General features: G+C 61.0%; 4 non-coding genes across 4 annotated transcripts; all 4 read left to right on the top strand.

The window, feature by feature from the left end:
• Positions 1–5,970: 5,970 nt before the first annotated feature.
• Positions 5,971–6,089, top strand: LOC125987590 (5S ribosomal RNA). Its single transcript, XR_007488065.1, has one exon. It is a non-coding gene; the product is annotated as a 5S ribosomal RNA (ribosomal RNA).
• Positions 6,090–6,722: 633 nt separating this feature from the next.
• On the top strand, positions 6,723–6,841 carry LOC125987623 (5S ribosomal RNA). Its single transcript, XR_007488098.1, has one exon. It is a non-coding gene; the product is annotated as a 5S ribosomal RNA (ribosomal RNA).
• An 842-nt stretch (positions 6,842–7,683) lies between these two features.
• On the top strand, positions 7,684–7,802 carry LOC125987589 (5S ribosomal RNA). The gene has a single exon (XR_007488064.1). It is a non-coding gene; the product is annotated as a 5S ribosomal RNA (ribosomal RNA).
• A 634-nt stretch (positions 7,803–8,436) lies between these two features.
• Positions 8,437–8,555, top strand: LOC125987546 (5S ribosomal RNA). Its single transcript, XR_007488032.1, has one exon. It is a non-coding gene; the product is annotated as a 5S ribosomal RNA (ribosomal RNA).
• Positions 8,556–12,962: the final 4,407 nt, after the last annotated feature.

Genomic DNA, 12,962 nt, shown 5'->3' with positions numbered 1-12,962 from the left:
ACCACCTCCGCGGTGCTTATTAACAGCCGATCCGCTCGGCGGTGGCTATTTTCGGCCACTTGGCTCGTGCGCACGGCCTCCCGGATGTGCCGGGCGGGTGCGCGAGCTCGCCGGCCGCTTGAAGTCGAATGAGGCGCCGCGACCACCTCCGCGGTGCTTATAAACAGCCGATCCGCTCGGCGGGGGCTATTTTCGGCCACTTGGCTCGTGTGCACGGCCTCCCGGATGTGCCGGGCGGGTGCGCGAGCTCGCCGGCCGCTGGAAGTCGAATGAGGCGCCGCGACCACCTCTGCGGTGCTTATAAACAGCCGATCCGCTCGGCGGGGGCTATTTTCGGCCACTTGGCTCGTGCGCACGGCCTCCCGGATGTGTCGGGCGGGTGCGCGAGCTCGCCGGCCGCTGGAAGTCGAATGAGGCGCCGCGACCACCTCCGCGGTGCTTATAAACAGCCGATCCGCTCGGCGGGGTCTATTTTCGGCCACTTGGCTCGTGCGCACGGCCTCCCGGATGTGCCGGGCGGGTGCGCGAGCTCGCCGGCCGCTGGAAGTCGAATGAGGCGCCTCGACCACCTCCGCGGTGCTTATAAACAGCCGATCCGTTCGGCGGGGGCTATTTTCGGCCACTTGGCTCGTGCGCACGGCCTCCCGGATGTGCCGGGCGGGTGCGCGAGCTCGCCGGCCGCTGGAAGTCGAATGAGGCGCCGCGACTACCTCCGCGGTGCTTATAAACAGCCGATCCGCTCGGCGGGGGCTATTTTCGGCCACTTGGCTCGTGCGCACGGCCTCCCGGATATGCCGGGCGGGTGCGCGAGCTCGCCGGCCGCTGGAAGTCGAATGAGGCGCCGCGACCACCTCCGCGGTGCTTATAAACAGCCGATCCGCTCGGCGGGGGCTATTTTCGGCCACTTGGCTCGTGCGCACGGCCTCCCGGATGTGCCGGGCGGGTGCGCGAGCTCGCCGGCCGCTGGAAGTCGAATGAGGCGCCGCGACCACCTCCGCGGTGCTTATAAACAGCCAATCCGCTCGGCGGGGGCTATTTTCGGCCACTTGGCTCGTGCGCACGGCCTCCCGGATGTGCCGGGCGGGTGCGCGAGCTCGCCGGCCGCTGGAAGTCGAATGAGGCGCCGCGACCACCTCCGCGGTGCTTATAAACAGCCGATCCGCTCGGCGGGGGCTATTTTCGGCCACTTGGCTCGTGCGCACGGCCTCCCGGATGTGCCGGGCGGGTGCGCGAGCTCGCCGGCCGCTGGAAGTCGAATGAGGCGCCGCGACCACCTCCGCGGTGCTTATAAACAGCCGATCCGCTCGGCGGGGGCTATTTTCGGCCACTTGGCTCGTGCGCACGGCCTCCCGGATGTGCCGGGCGGGTGCGCGAGCTCGCCGGCCGCTGGAAGTCGAATGAGGCGCCGCGACCACCTCCGCGGTGCTTATAAACAGCCGATCCGCTCGGCGGGGGCTATTTTCGGCCACTTGGCTCGTGCGCACGGCCTCCCGGATGTGCCGGGCGGGTGCGCGAGCTCGCCGGCCGCTGGAAGTCGAATGAGGCGCCGCGACCACCTCCGCGGTGCTTATAAACAGCCGATCCGCTCGGCGGGGGCTATTTTCGGCCACTTGGCTCGTGCGCACGGCCTCCCGGATGTGCCGGGCGGGTGCGCGAGCTCGCCGGCCGCTGGAAGTCGAATGAGGCGCCGCGACCACCTCCGCGGTGCTTATAAACAGCCGATCCGCTCGGCGGGGGCTATTTTCGGCCACTTGGCTCGTTCGCACGGCCTCCCGGATGTGCCGGGCGGGTGCGCGAGCTCGCCGGCCGCTGGAAGTCGAATGAGGCGCCGCGACCACCTCTGCGGTGCTTATAAACAGCCGATCCGCTCGGCGGGGGCTATTTTCGGCCACTTGGCTCGTGCGCACGGCCTCCCGGATGTGCCGGGCGGGTGCGCGAGCTCGCCGGCCGCTGGAAGTCGAATGAGGCGCCGCGACCACCTCCGCGGTGCTTATAAACAGCCGATCCGCTCGGCGGGGGCTATTTTCGGCCACTTGGCTCGTGCGCACGGCCTCCCGGATGTTCCGGGCGGGTGCGCGAGCTCGCCGGCCGCTGGAAGTCGAATGAGGCGCCGCGACCACCTCCGCGGTGCTTATAAACAGCCGATCCGCTCGGCGGGGGCTATTTTCGGCCACTTGGCTCGTGCGCACGGCCTCCCGGATGTGCCGGGCGGGTGCGCGAGCTCGCCGGCCGCTTGAAGTCGAATGAGGCGCCGCGACCACCTCCGCGGTGCTTATTAACAGCCGATCCGCTCGGCGGTGGCTATTTTCGGCCACTTGGCTCGTGCGCACGGCCTCCCGGATGTGCCGGGCGGGTGCGCGAGCTCGCCGGCCGCTTGAAGTCGAATGAGGCGCCGCGACCACCTCCGCGGTGCTTATAAACAGCCGATCCGCTCGGCGGGGGCTATTTTCGGCCACTTGGCTCGTGTGCACGGCCTCCCGGATGTGCCGGGCGGGTGCGCGAGCTCGCCGGCCGCTGGAAGTCGAATGAGGCGCCGCGACCACCTCTGCGGTGCTTATAAACAGCCGATCCGCTCGGCGGGGGCTATTTTCGGCCACTTGGCTCGTGCGCACGGCCTCCCGGATGTGCCGGGCGGGTGCGCGAGCTCGCCGGCCGCTGGAAGTCGAATGAGGCGCCGCGACCACCTCCGCGGTGCTTATAAACAGCCGATCCGCTCGGCGGGGTCTATTTTCGGCCACTTGGCTCGTGCGCACGGCCTCCCGGATGTGCCGGGCGGGTGCGCGAGCTCGCCGGCCGCTGGAAGTCGAATGAGGCGCCGCGACCACCTCCGCGGTGCTTATAAACAGCCGATCCGCTCGGCGGGGGCTATTTTCGGCCACTTGGCTCGTGCGCACGGCCTCCCGGATGTGCCGGGCGGGTGCGCGAGCTCGCCGGCCGCTGGAAGTCGAATGAGGCGCCGCGACCACCTCCGCGGTGCTTATAAACAGCCGATCCGCTCGGCGGGGGCTATTTTCGGCCACTTGGCTCGTGCGCACGGCCTCCCGGATGTGCCGGGCGGGTGCGCGAGCTCGCCGGCCGCTGGAAGTCGAATGAGGCGCCGCGACCACCTCCGCGGTGCTTATAAACAGCCGATCCGCTCGGCGGGGGCTATTTTCGGCCACTTGGCTCGTGCGCACGGCCTCCCGGATGTGCCGGGCGGGTGCGCGAGCTCGCCGGCCGCTGGAAGTCGAATGAGGCGCCGCGACCACCTCCGCGGTGCTTATAAACAGCCGATCCGCTCGGCGGGGTCTATTTTCGGCCACTTGGCTCGTGCGCACGGCCTCCCGGATGTGCCGGGCGGGTGCGCGAGCTCGCCGGCCGCTGGAAGTCGAATGAGGCGCCGCGACCACCTCCGCGGTGCTTATAAACAGCCGATCCGCTCGGCGGGGGCTATTTTCGGCCACTTGGCTCGTGCGCACGGCCTCCCGGATGTGCCGGGCGGGTGCGCGAGCTCGCCGGCCGCTGGAAGTCGAATGAGGCGCCGCGACCACCTCCGCGGTGCTTATAAACAGCCGATCCGCTCGGCGGGGGCTATTTTCGGCCACTTGGCTCGTGCGCACGGCCTCCCGGATGTGCCGGGCGGGTGCGCGAGCTCGCCGGCCGCTGGAAGTCGAATGAGGCGCCGCGACCATCTCCGCGGTGCTTATAAACAGCCGATCCGCTCGGCGGGGGCTATTTTCGGCCACTTGGCTCGTGCGCACGGCCTCCCGGATGTGCCGGGCGGGTGCGCGAGCTCGCCGGCCGCTGGAAGTCGAATGAGGCGCCGCGACCACCTCCGCGGTGCTTATAAACAGCCGATCCGTTCGGCGGGGGCTATTTTCGGCCACTTGGCTCGTGCGCACGGCCTCCCGGATGTGCCGGGCGGGTGCGCGAGCTCGCCGGCCGCTGGAAGTCGAATGAGGCGCCGCGACTACCTCCGCGGTGCTTATAAACAGCCGATCCGCTCGGCGGGGGCTATTTTCGGCCACTTGGCTCGTGCGCACGGCCTCCCGGATGTGCCGGGCGGGTGCGCGAGCTCGCCGGCCGCTGGAAGTCGAATGAGGCGCCGCGACCACCTCCGCGGTGCTTATAAACAGCCGATCCGCTCGGCGGGGGCTATTTTCGGCCACTTGGCTCGTGCGCACGGCCTCCCGGATGTGCCGGGCGGGTGCGCGAGCTCGCCGGCCGCTGGAAGTCGAATGAGGCGCCGCGACCACCTCCGCGGTGCTTATAAACAGCCGATCCGCTCGGCGGGGGCTATTTTCGGCCACTTGGCTCGTGCGCACGACCTCCCGGATGTGCCGGGCGGGTGCGCGAGCTCGCCGGCCGCTGGAAGTCGAATGAGGCGCCGCGACCACCTCCGCGGTGCTTATAAACAGCCGATCCGCTCGGCGGGGGCTATTTTCGGCCACTTGGCTCGTGCGCACGGCCTCCCGGATGTGCCGGGCGGGTGCGCGAGCTCGCCGGCCGCTGGAAGTCGAATGAGGCGCCGCGACCACCTCCGCGGTGCTTATAAACAGCCGATCCGCTCGGCGGGGGCTATTTTCGGCCACTTGGCTCGTGCGCACGGCCTCCCGGATGTGCCGGGCGGGTGCGCGAGCTCGCCGGCCGCTGGAAGTCGAATGAGGCGCCGCGACCACCTCCGCGGTGCTTATAAACAGCCGATCCGTTCGGCGGGGGCTATTTTCGGCCACTTGGCTCGTGCGCACGGCCTCCCGGATGTGCCGGGCGGGTGCGCGAGCTCGCCGGCCGCTGGAAGTCGAATGAGGCGCCGCGACTACCTCCGCGGTGCTTATAAACAGCCGATCCGCTCGGCGGGGGCTATTTTCGGCCACTTGGCTCGTGCGCACGGCCTCCCGGATATGCCGGGCGGGTGCGCGAGCTCGCCGGCCGCTGGAAGTCGAATGAGGCGCCGCGACCACCTCCGCGGTGCTTATAAACAGCCGATCCGCTCGGCGGGGGCTATTTTCGGCCACTTGGCTCGTGCGCACGGCCTCCCGGATGTGCCGGGCGGGTGCGCGAGCTCGCCGGCCGCTGGAAGTCGAATGAGGCGCCGCGACCACCTCCGCGGTGCTTATAAACAGCCGATCCGCTCGGCGGGGGCTATTTTCGGCCACTTGGCTCGTGCGCACGGCCTCCCGGATGTGCCGGGCGGGTGCGCGAGCTCGCCGGCCGCTGGAAGTCGAATGAGGCGCCGCGACTACCTCCGCGGTGCTTATAAACAGCCGATCCGCTCGGCGGGGGCTATTTTCGGCCACTTGGCTCGTGCGCACGGCCTCCCGGATGTGCCGGGCGGGTGCGCGAGCTCGCCGGCCGCTGGAAGTCCAATGAGGCGCCGCGATCTCCTCCGCGGTGCTTATAAAGTGCCGATCCGCTCGGCTTGGAGCTATTTCCGGCCTCCCGTTGGTGCCGGGCGGCGTGCGCGAGCTCGCCGGCCGCGATCTCCTCCGCGGTGCTTATAAACAGCAGCATGCGCACGGCCTCCCAGAATTTGAACACATTTCGTCAATAAATTTCGCATATTGAATTTTGAAGTTTAATATAATGCAACAATTGAGCTCGACTTATACAAAGGATATATCATAAAATCGTAAATTTCCGTCGAATTTTAGGGGGTCGACTTATACACCAAGTCGACCTGTACACCGGCAAATACGGTAAATACGATTAAATAAAATGATACGACTGGCATAAAAACAAATATAAACCACATAAAAATAAAAGTCACCATTACGTTGAATTATTGGGAGCACCGAGCTTGTTTCTCAGAAACGAGCCGGTCCCATCCAGGCGTAATCGGAGACAATGAAACCCGAAGTGGTTAAAGTTTGTCTTTTAATGCAGGATGCTTGGTCTCCATGTGCCGAAGCAGTTTTGAAGGCTTCATTGGCTCGCTCGCTAGTTTCAGGGGCGATTGTGTCTATAAAATGCAAAATGTTGGGTCACCTCACGGCTTACGGCCATACTACCCTGAGAACGCCCGATCTCGTCCGATCTCGGAAGCTAAGCAGGGTCGGGCCTGGTTAGTACTTGGATGGGAGACCGCCTGGGAATACCAGGTGCTGTAAGCTTTTTCTTTTTCTTATGTGCACTTCAATCGTTTAAGAAGCTATTTTTTACAACACCCATCACGAATGGCATCCGGAAACAGCAAGCCTAATTTAAACTCCGACATTGAAACTATAACACGAGTTTGAAAGCTATATTATGTGGTGACATCCACAGCATTGTAGTTAAATTTTTTACCGCTAGAGAGCAGACTATGTACAGTGAGCATGGCTCCCTGTGAACTCAAAGCAGCAGGCTTGACTTGTAAAAGAACCCAACACAACACTTCCATGAAGTGTTTTTAAACTTTTCAAGGCATTTATTTTGATTCAGCAAAATGCAGGTCGCAACGGCAAATTCGTGCTACCGCATAAAAAGCTGTCAATAACTTTTCATGATAGCCATGTTTCCAGAAAACACCAAAAGCCTTGGAAGAAAGACTGTTTCGGCCCTGGTTGTAAAAAAAAAAAAAAAAAAAAAAAAAGTGAAGGGTGACCGTCCGGGAATACCAGGTGCTGAAAGCCTTTTTTTTTTTTTTTTTTCCCACGTCAATTGTGAAAGGAAACTTTTACCACAGCCATCAAGTCCCGCCGCTGCTTGGCATGGTTTCAGGGGCGATTGTGTCTATAAAATGAAAAATTCTGAGCGGTCTCACGGCTTACGGCCATACTACCCTGAGAGCGCCCGATCTCGTCCGATCTCGGAGGCTAAGCAGGGTCGGGCCTGGTTAGTACTTGGATGGGAGACCGCCTGGGAATACCAGTTACCGTAAGCTTTTTTTTTTTTTTTTTTTTCTTATGTGCACTTCAATCGTTTAAGCCAAGAACTTTTTACAGCACCCATCAAGAATGGCATTCGCAAACTGCAAGCCTAGTTTGAACTCCGACACTGAAACTACAACACGAGTTTAAAACCTACATTGTGTGGCGACAGCCATAGCATTGCAGTTCACGTTTTTACCGCTAGAGGACAGACTATGTACAGTGAATAAAGAGCATGGCTCCCTGTGAACTCAAAGCAGCAGTCTTTACTTGTAAAAGATCCCAGCACAACACATTGTGCTTCCATGTAGTGTTTTTACCTTTTTCATGACATTTATTTTGATACAGCCAAATGCAGGTTTTGTGCACTTCACTTTTCCGTTGGGCATTCGCGTAGAACCCTATTCCAGTTACGGCCAGATTCTTTTAGACTAGTGGTACCCAAACTTTCTTGCGCCACGGACCGGCTACGCGTCAGAAATATTTTTGCGGACCTGCCTTTATATATATAAATAAACAATAAATCTATATAAATAAATACTACATTTATAATAAATATATATAAATAGGATTAAATAAAATGATACGACTGGCATAAAAACAAATATAAACCACATAAAAATAAAAGTCACCATTACGTTGAATTATTGGGAGCACCGAGCTTGTTTCTCAGAAACGAGCCGGTCCCATCCAGGCGTAATCGGAGACAATGAAACCCAAAGTGGTTAAGGTTTGTCTTTTAATGCAGGATGCTTGGTCTCCATGTGCCGAAGCAGTTTTGAAGGCTTCATTGGCTCGCTCGCTAGTTTCAGGGGCGATTGTGTCTATAAAATGCAAAATGTTGGGTCACCTCACGGCTTACGGCCATACTACCCTGAGAACGCCCGATCTCGTCCGATCTCGGAAGCTAAGCAGGGTCGGGCCTGGTTAGTACTTGGATGGGAGACCGCCTGGGAATACCAGGTGCTGTAAGCTTTTTCTTTTTCTTATGTGCACTTCAATCGTTTAAGAAGCTATTTTTTACAACACCCATCACGAATGGCATCCGGAAACAGCAAGCCTAATTTAAACTCCGACATTGAAACTATAACACGAGTTTGAAAGCTATACGTATTATGTGGTGACATCCACAGCATTGTAGTTAAATTTTTTACCGCTAGAGAGCAGACTATGTACAGTGAGCATGGCTCCCTGTGAACTCAAAGCAGCAGGCTTGACTTGTAAAAGAACCCAACACAACACTTCCATGAAGTGTTTTTAAACTTTTCAAGGCATTTATTTTGATTCAGCAAAATGCAGGTCGCAACGGCAAATTCGTGCTACCGCATAAAAAGCTGTCAATAACTTTTCATGATAGCCATGTTTCCAGAAAACACCAAAAGCCTTGGAAGAAAGACTGTTTTGGCCCTGGTTGTAAAAAAAAACAAAAAAAAACAAAAGGGAAGGGTGACCGTCCGGGAATACCAGGTGCTGAAAGCCTTTTTTTTTTTTTTTTCCCACGTCAATTGTGAAAGGAAACTTTTACCACAGCCATCAAGTCCCGCCGCTGCTTGGCATGGTTTCAGGGGCGATTGTGTCTATAAAATGAAAAATTCTGAGCGGTCTCACGGCTTACGGCCATACTACCCTGAGAGCGCCCGATCTCGTCCGATCTCGGATGCTAAGCAGGGTCGGGCCTGGTTAGTACTTGGATGGAAGACCGCCTGGGAATACCAGTTACCGTAAGCTTTTTTTTTTTTTTTTTTTTTCTTATGTGCACTTCAATCGTTTAAGCCAAGAACTTTTTACAGCACCCATCAAGAATGGCATTCGGAAACTGCAAGCCTAGTTTGAACTCCGACACTGAAACTACAACACGAGTTTAAAACCTACATTGTGTGGCGACAGCCATAGCATTGCAGTTCACGTTTTTACCGCTAGAGGACAGACTATGTACAGTGAATAAAGAGCATGGCTCCCTGTGAACTCAAAGCAGCAGTCTTTACTTGTAAAAGATCCCAGCACAACACATTGTGCTTCCATGTAGTGTTTTTACCTTTTTCATGACATTTATTTTGATACAGCCAAATGCAGGTTTTGTGCACTTCACTTTTCCGTTGGGCATCGCGTAGAACCCTATTCCAGTTACGGCCAGATTCTTTTAGACTAGTGGTCCCCAAACTTTCTTGCGCCACGGACCGGCTACGCGTCAGAAATATTTTTGCGGACCTGCCTTTATATATATAAATAAACAATAAATCTATATAAATAAATACTACATTTATAATAAATATATATAAATAGGATTAAATAAAATGATACGACTGGCATAAAACAAATATAAACCACATAAAAATAAAAGTCACCATTACGTTGAATTATTGGGAGCACCGAGCTTGTTTCTCAGAAACGAGCCGGTCCCATCCAGGCGTAATCGGAGACAATGAAACCCAAAGTGGTTAAGGTTTGTCTTTTAATGCAGGATGCTTGGTCTCCATGTGCCGAAGCAGTTTTGAAGGCTTCATTGGCTTGCTCGCTAGTTTCAGGGGCGATTGTGTCTATAAAATGCAAAATGTTGGGTCACCTCACGGCTTACGGCCATACTACCCTGAGAACGCCTGATCTCGTCTGATCTCGGAAGATGTGCCGGGCGGGTGCGCGAGCTCGCCGGCCGCTGGAAGTCGAATGAGGCGCCGCGACCACCTCCGCGGTGCTTATAAACAGCCGATCCGCGCGGCGGGGGCTATTTTCGGCCACTTGGCTCGTGCGCACGGCCTCCCGGATGTGCCGGGCGGGTGCGCGAGCTCGCCGGCCGCTGGAAGTCGAATGAGGCGCCGCGACCACCTCCGCGGTGCTTATAAACAGCCGATCCGCTCGGCGGGGGCTATTTTCGGCCACTTGGCTCGTGCGCACGGCCTCCCGGATGTTCCGGGCGGGTGCGCGAGCTCGCCGGCCGCTGGAAGTCGAATGAGGCGCCGCGACCACCTCCGCGGTGCTTATAAACAGCCGATCCGCTCGGCGGGGGCTATTTTCGGCCACTTGGCTCGTGCGCACGGCCTCCCGGATGTGCCGGGCGGGTGCGCGAGCTCGCCGGCCGCTGGAAGTCGAATGAGGCGTCGCAACCACCTCCGCGGTGCTTATAAACAGCCGATCCGCTCGGCGGGGGCTATTTTCGCCCACTTGGCTCGTGCGCACGGCCTCCCGGATGTGCCGGGCGGGTGCGCGAGCTCGCCGGCCGCTGGAAGTCGAATGAGGCGCCGCGACCACCTCCGCGGTGCTTATTAACAGCCGATCCGCTCGGCGGGGGCTATTTTCGGCCACTTGGCTCGTGCGCACAGCCTCCCGGATGTGCCGGGCGGGTGCGCGAGCTCGCCGGCCGCTGGAAGTCGAATGAGGCGCCGCGACCACCTCCGCGGTGCTTATAAACAGCCGATCCGCTCGGCGGGGGCTATTTTCGGCCACTTGGCTCGTGCGCACGGCCTCCCGGATGTGCCGGGCGGGTGCGCGAGCTCGCCGGCCGCTTGAAGTCGAATGAGGCGCCGCGACCACCTCCGCGGTGCTTATTAACAGCCGATCCGCTCGGCGGTGGCTATTTTCGGCCACTTGGCTCGTGCGCACGGCCTCCCGGATGTGCCGGGCGGGTGCGCGAGCTCGCCGGCCGCTTGAAGTCGAATGAGGCGCCGCGACCACCTCCGCGGTGCTTATAAACAGCCGATCCGCTCGGCGGGGGCTATTTTCGGCCACTTGGCTCGTGCGCACGGCCTCCCGGATGTGCCGGGCGGGTGCGCGAGCTCACCGCCCGCCGGAAGTCGAATGAGGCGCCGCGACCACCTCTGCGGTGCTTATAAACAGCCGATCCGCTCGGCGGGGGCTATTTTCGGCCACTTGGCTCGTGCGCACGGCCTCCCGGATGTGCCGGGCGGGTGCGCGAGCTCGCCGGCCGCTGGAAGTCGAATGAGGCGCCGCGACCACCTCCGCGGTGCTTATAAACAGCCGATCCGCTCGGCGGGGGCTATTTTCGGCCACGGCTCGTGCGCACGGCCTCCCGGATGTGCCGGGCGGGTGCGCGAGCTCGCCGGCCGCTGGAAGTCGAATGAGGCGCCGCGACCACCTCCGCGGTGCTTATAAACAGCCGATCCGTTCGGCGGGGGCTATTTTCGGCCACTTGGCTCGTGCGCACGGCCTCCCGGATGTGCCGGGCGGGTGCGCGAGCTCGCCGGCCGCTGGAAGTCGAATGAGGCGCCGCGACCACCTCCGCGGTGCTTATAAACAGCCGATCCGCTCGGCGGGGGCTATTTTCGGCCACTTGGCTCGTGCGCACGGCCTCCCGGATGTGCCGGGCGGGTGCGCGAGCTCGCTGGCCGCTGGAAGTCGAATGAGGCGCCGCGACCACCTCCGCGGTGCTTATAAACAGCCGATCCGCTCGGCGGGGGCTATTTTCGGCCACTTGGCTCGTGCGCACGGCCTCCCGGATGTGCCGGGCGGGTGCGCGAGCTCGCCGGCCGCTGGAAGTCGAATGAGGCGCCGCGACCACCTCCGCGGTGCTTATAAACAGCCGATCCGCTCGGCGGGGGCTATTTTCGGCCACTTGGCTCGTGCGCACGGCCTCCCGGATGTGCCGGGCGGGTGCGCGAGCTCGCCGGCCGCTGGAAGTCGAATGAGGCGCCGCGACCACCTCCGCGGTGCTTATAAACAGCCGATCCGCTCGGCGGGGGCTATTTTCGGCCACTTGGCTCGTGCGCACGGCCTCCCGGATGTGCCGGGCGGGTGCGCGAGCTCGCCGGCCGCTGGAAGTCGAATGAGGCGCCGCGACCACCTCCGCGGTGCTTACAAACAGCCGATCCGCTCGGCGGGGGCTATTTTCGGCCACTTGGCTCGTGCGCACGGCCTCTCGGATGTGCCGGGCGGGTGCGCGAGCTCGCCGGCCGCTGGAAGTCGAACGAGGCGCCGCGACCACCTCCGCGGTGCTTACAAACAGCCGATCCGCTCGGCGGGGGCTATTTTCGGCCACTTGGCTCGTGCGCACGGCCTCTCGGATGTGCCGGGCGGGTGCGCGAGCTCGCCGGCCGCTGGAAGTCGAATGAGGCGCCGCGACCACCTCCGCGGTGCTTATAAACAGTCGATCCGCTCGGCGGGGGCTATTTTCGGCCACTTGGCTCGTGCGCACGGCCTCCCGGATGTGCCGGGCGGGTGCGCGAGCTCGCCGGCCGCTGGAAGTCGAATGAGGCGCCGCAACCACCCCCGCGGTGCTTATAAACAGCCGATCCGCTCGGCGGGGGCTATTTTCGGCCACTTGGCTCGTGCGCACGGCCTCCCGGATGTGCCAGGCGGGTGCGCGGGCTCGCCGGCCGCTGGAAGTCGAATGAGGCGCCGCGACCACCTCCGCGGTGCTTATAAACAGCCGATCCGCTCGGCGGGGGCTATTTTCGGCCACTTGGCTCGTGCGCACGGCCTCCCGGATGTGCCGGGCGGGTGCGCGAGCTCGCCGGCCGCCGGAAGTCGAATGAGGCGCCGCAACCACCTCCGCGGTGCTTATAAACAGCCGATCCGCTCGGCGGGGGCTATTTTCGGCCACTTGGCTCGTGCGCACGGCCTCCCGGATGTGCCGGGCGGGTGCGCGATCTCGCCGGCCGCTGGAAGTCGAATGAGGCGCCGCGACCACCTCCGCGGTGCTTATAAACAGCCGATCCGCTCGGCGGGGGCTATTTTCGGCCACTTGGCTCGTGCGCACGGCCTCCCGGATGTGCCGGGCGGGTGCGCGAGCTCGCCGGCCGCTGGAAGTCGAATGAGGCGCCGCGACCACCTCCGCGGTGCTTATAAACTGCCGATCCGCTCGGCGGGGGCTATTTTCGGCCACTTGGCTCGTGCGCACGGCCTCCCGGATGTGCCGGGCGGGTGCGCGAGCTCGCCGGCCGCTGGAAGTCCAATGAGGCGCCGCGATCTCCTCCGCGGTGCTTTTAAAGTGCCGATCCGCTCGGCTTGGAGCTATTTCCGGCCTCCCGTTGGTGCCGGGCGGCGTGCGCGAGCTCGCCGGCCGCGATCTCCTCCGCGGTGCTTATAAACAGCAGCATGCGCACGGCCTCCCAGAATTTGAACACATTTCGTCAATAAATTTCGCATATTGAATTTTGAAGTTTAATATAATGCAACAATTGA

Source organism: Syngnathus scovelli, chromosome 19 (assembly GCF_024217435.2).
Source record: "Syngnathus scovelli strain Florida chromosome 19, RoL_Ssco_1.2, whole genome shotgun sequence".
Taxonomy (NCBI): Eukaryota; Metazoa; Chordata; class Actinopteri; order Syngnathiformes; family Syngnathidae; genus Syngnathus; species Syngnathus scovelli.
This window is presented reverse-complemented; position numbering and strand designations above follow the sequence as displayed.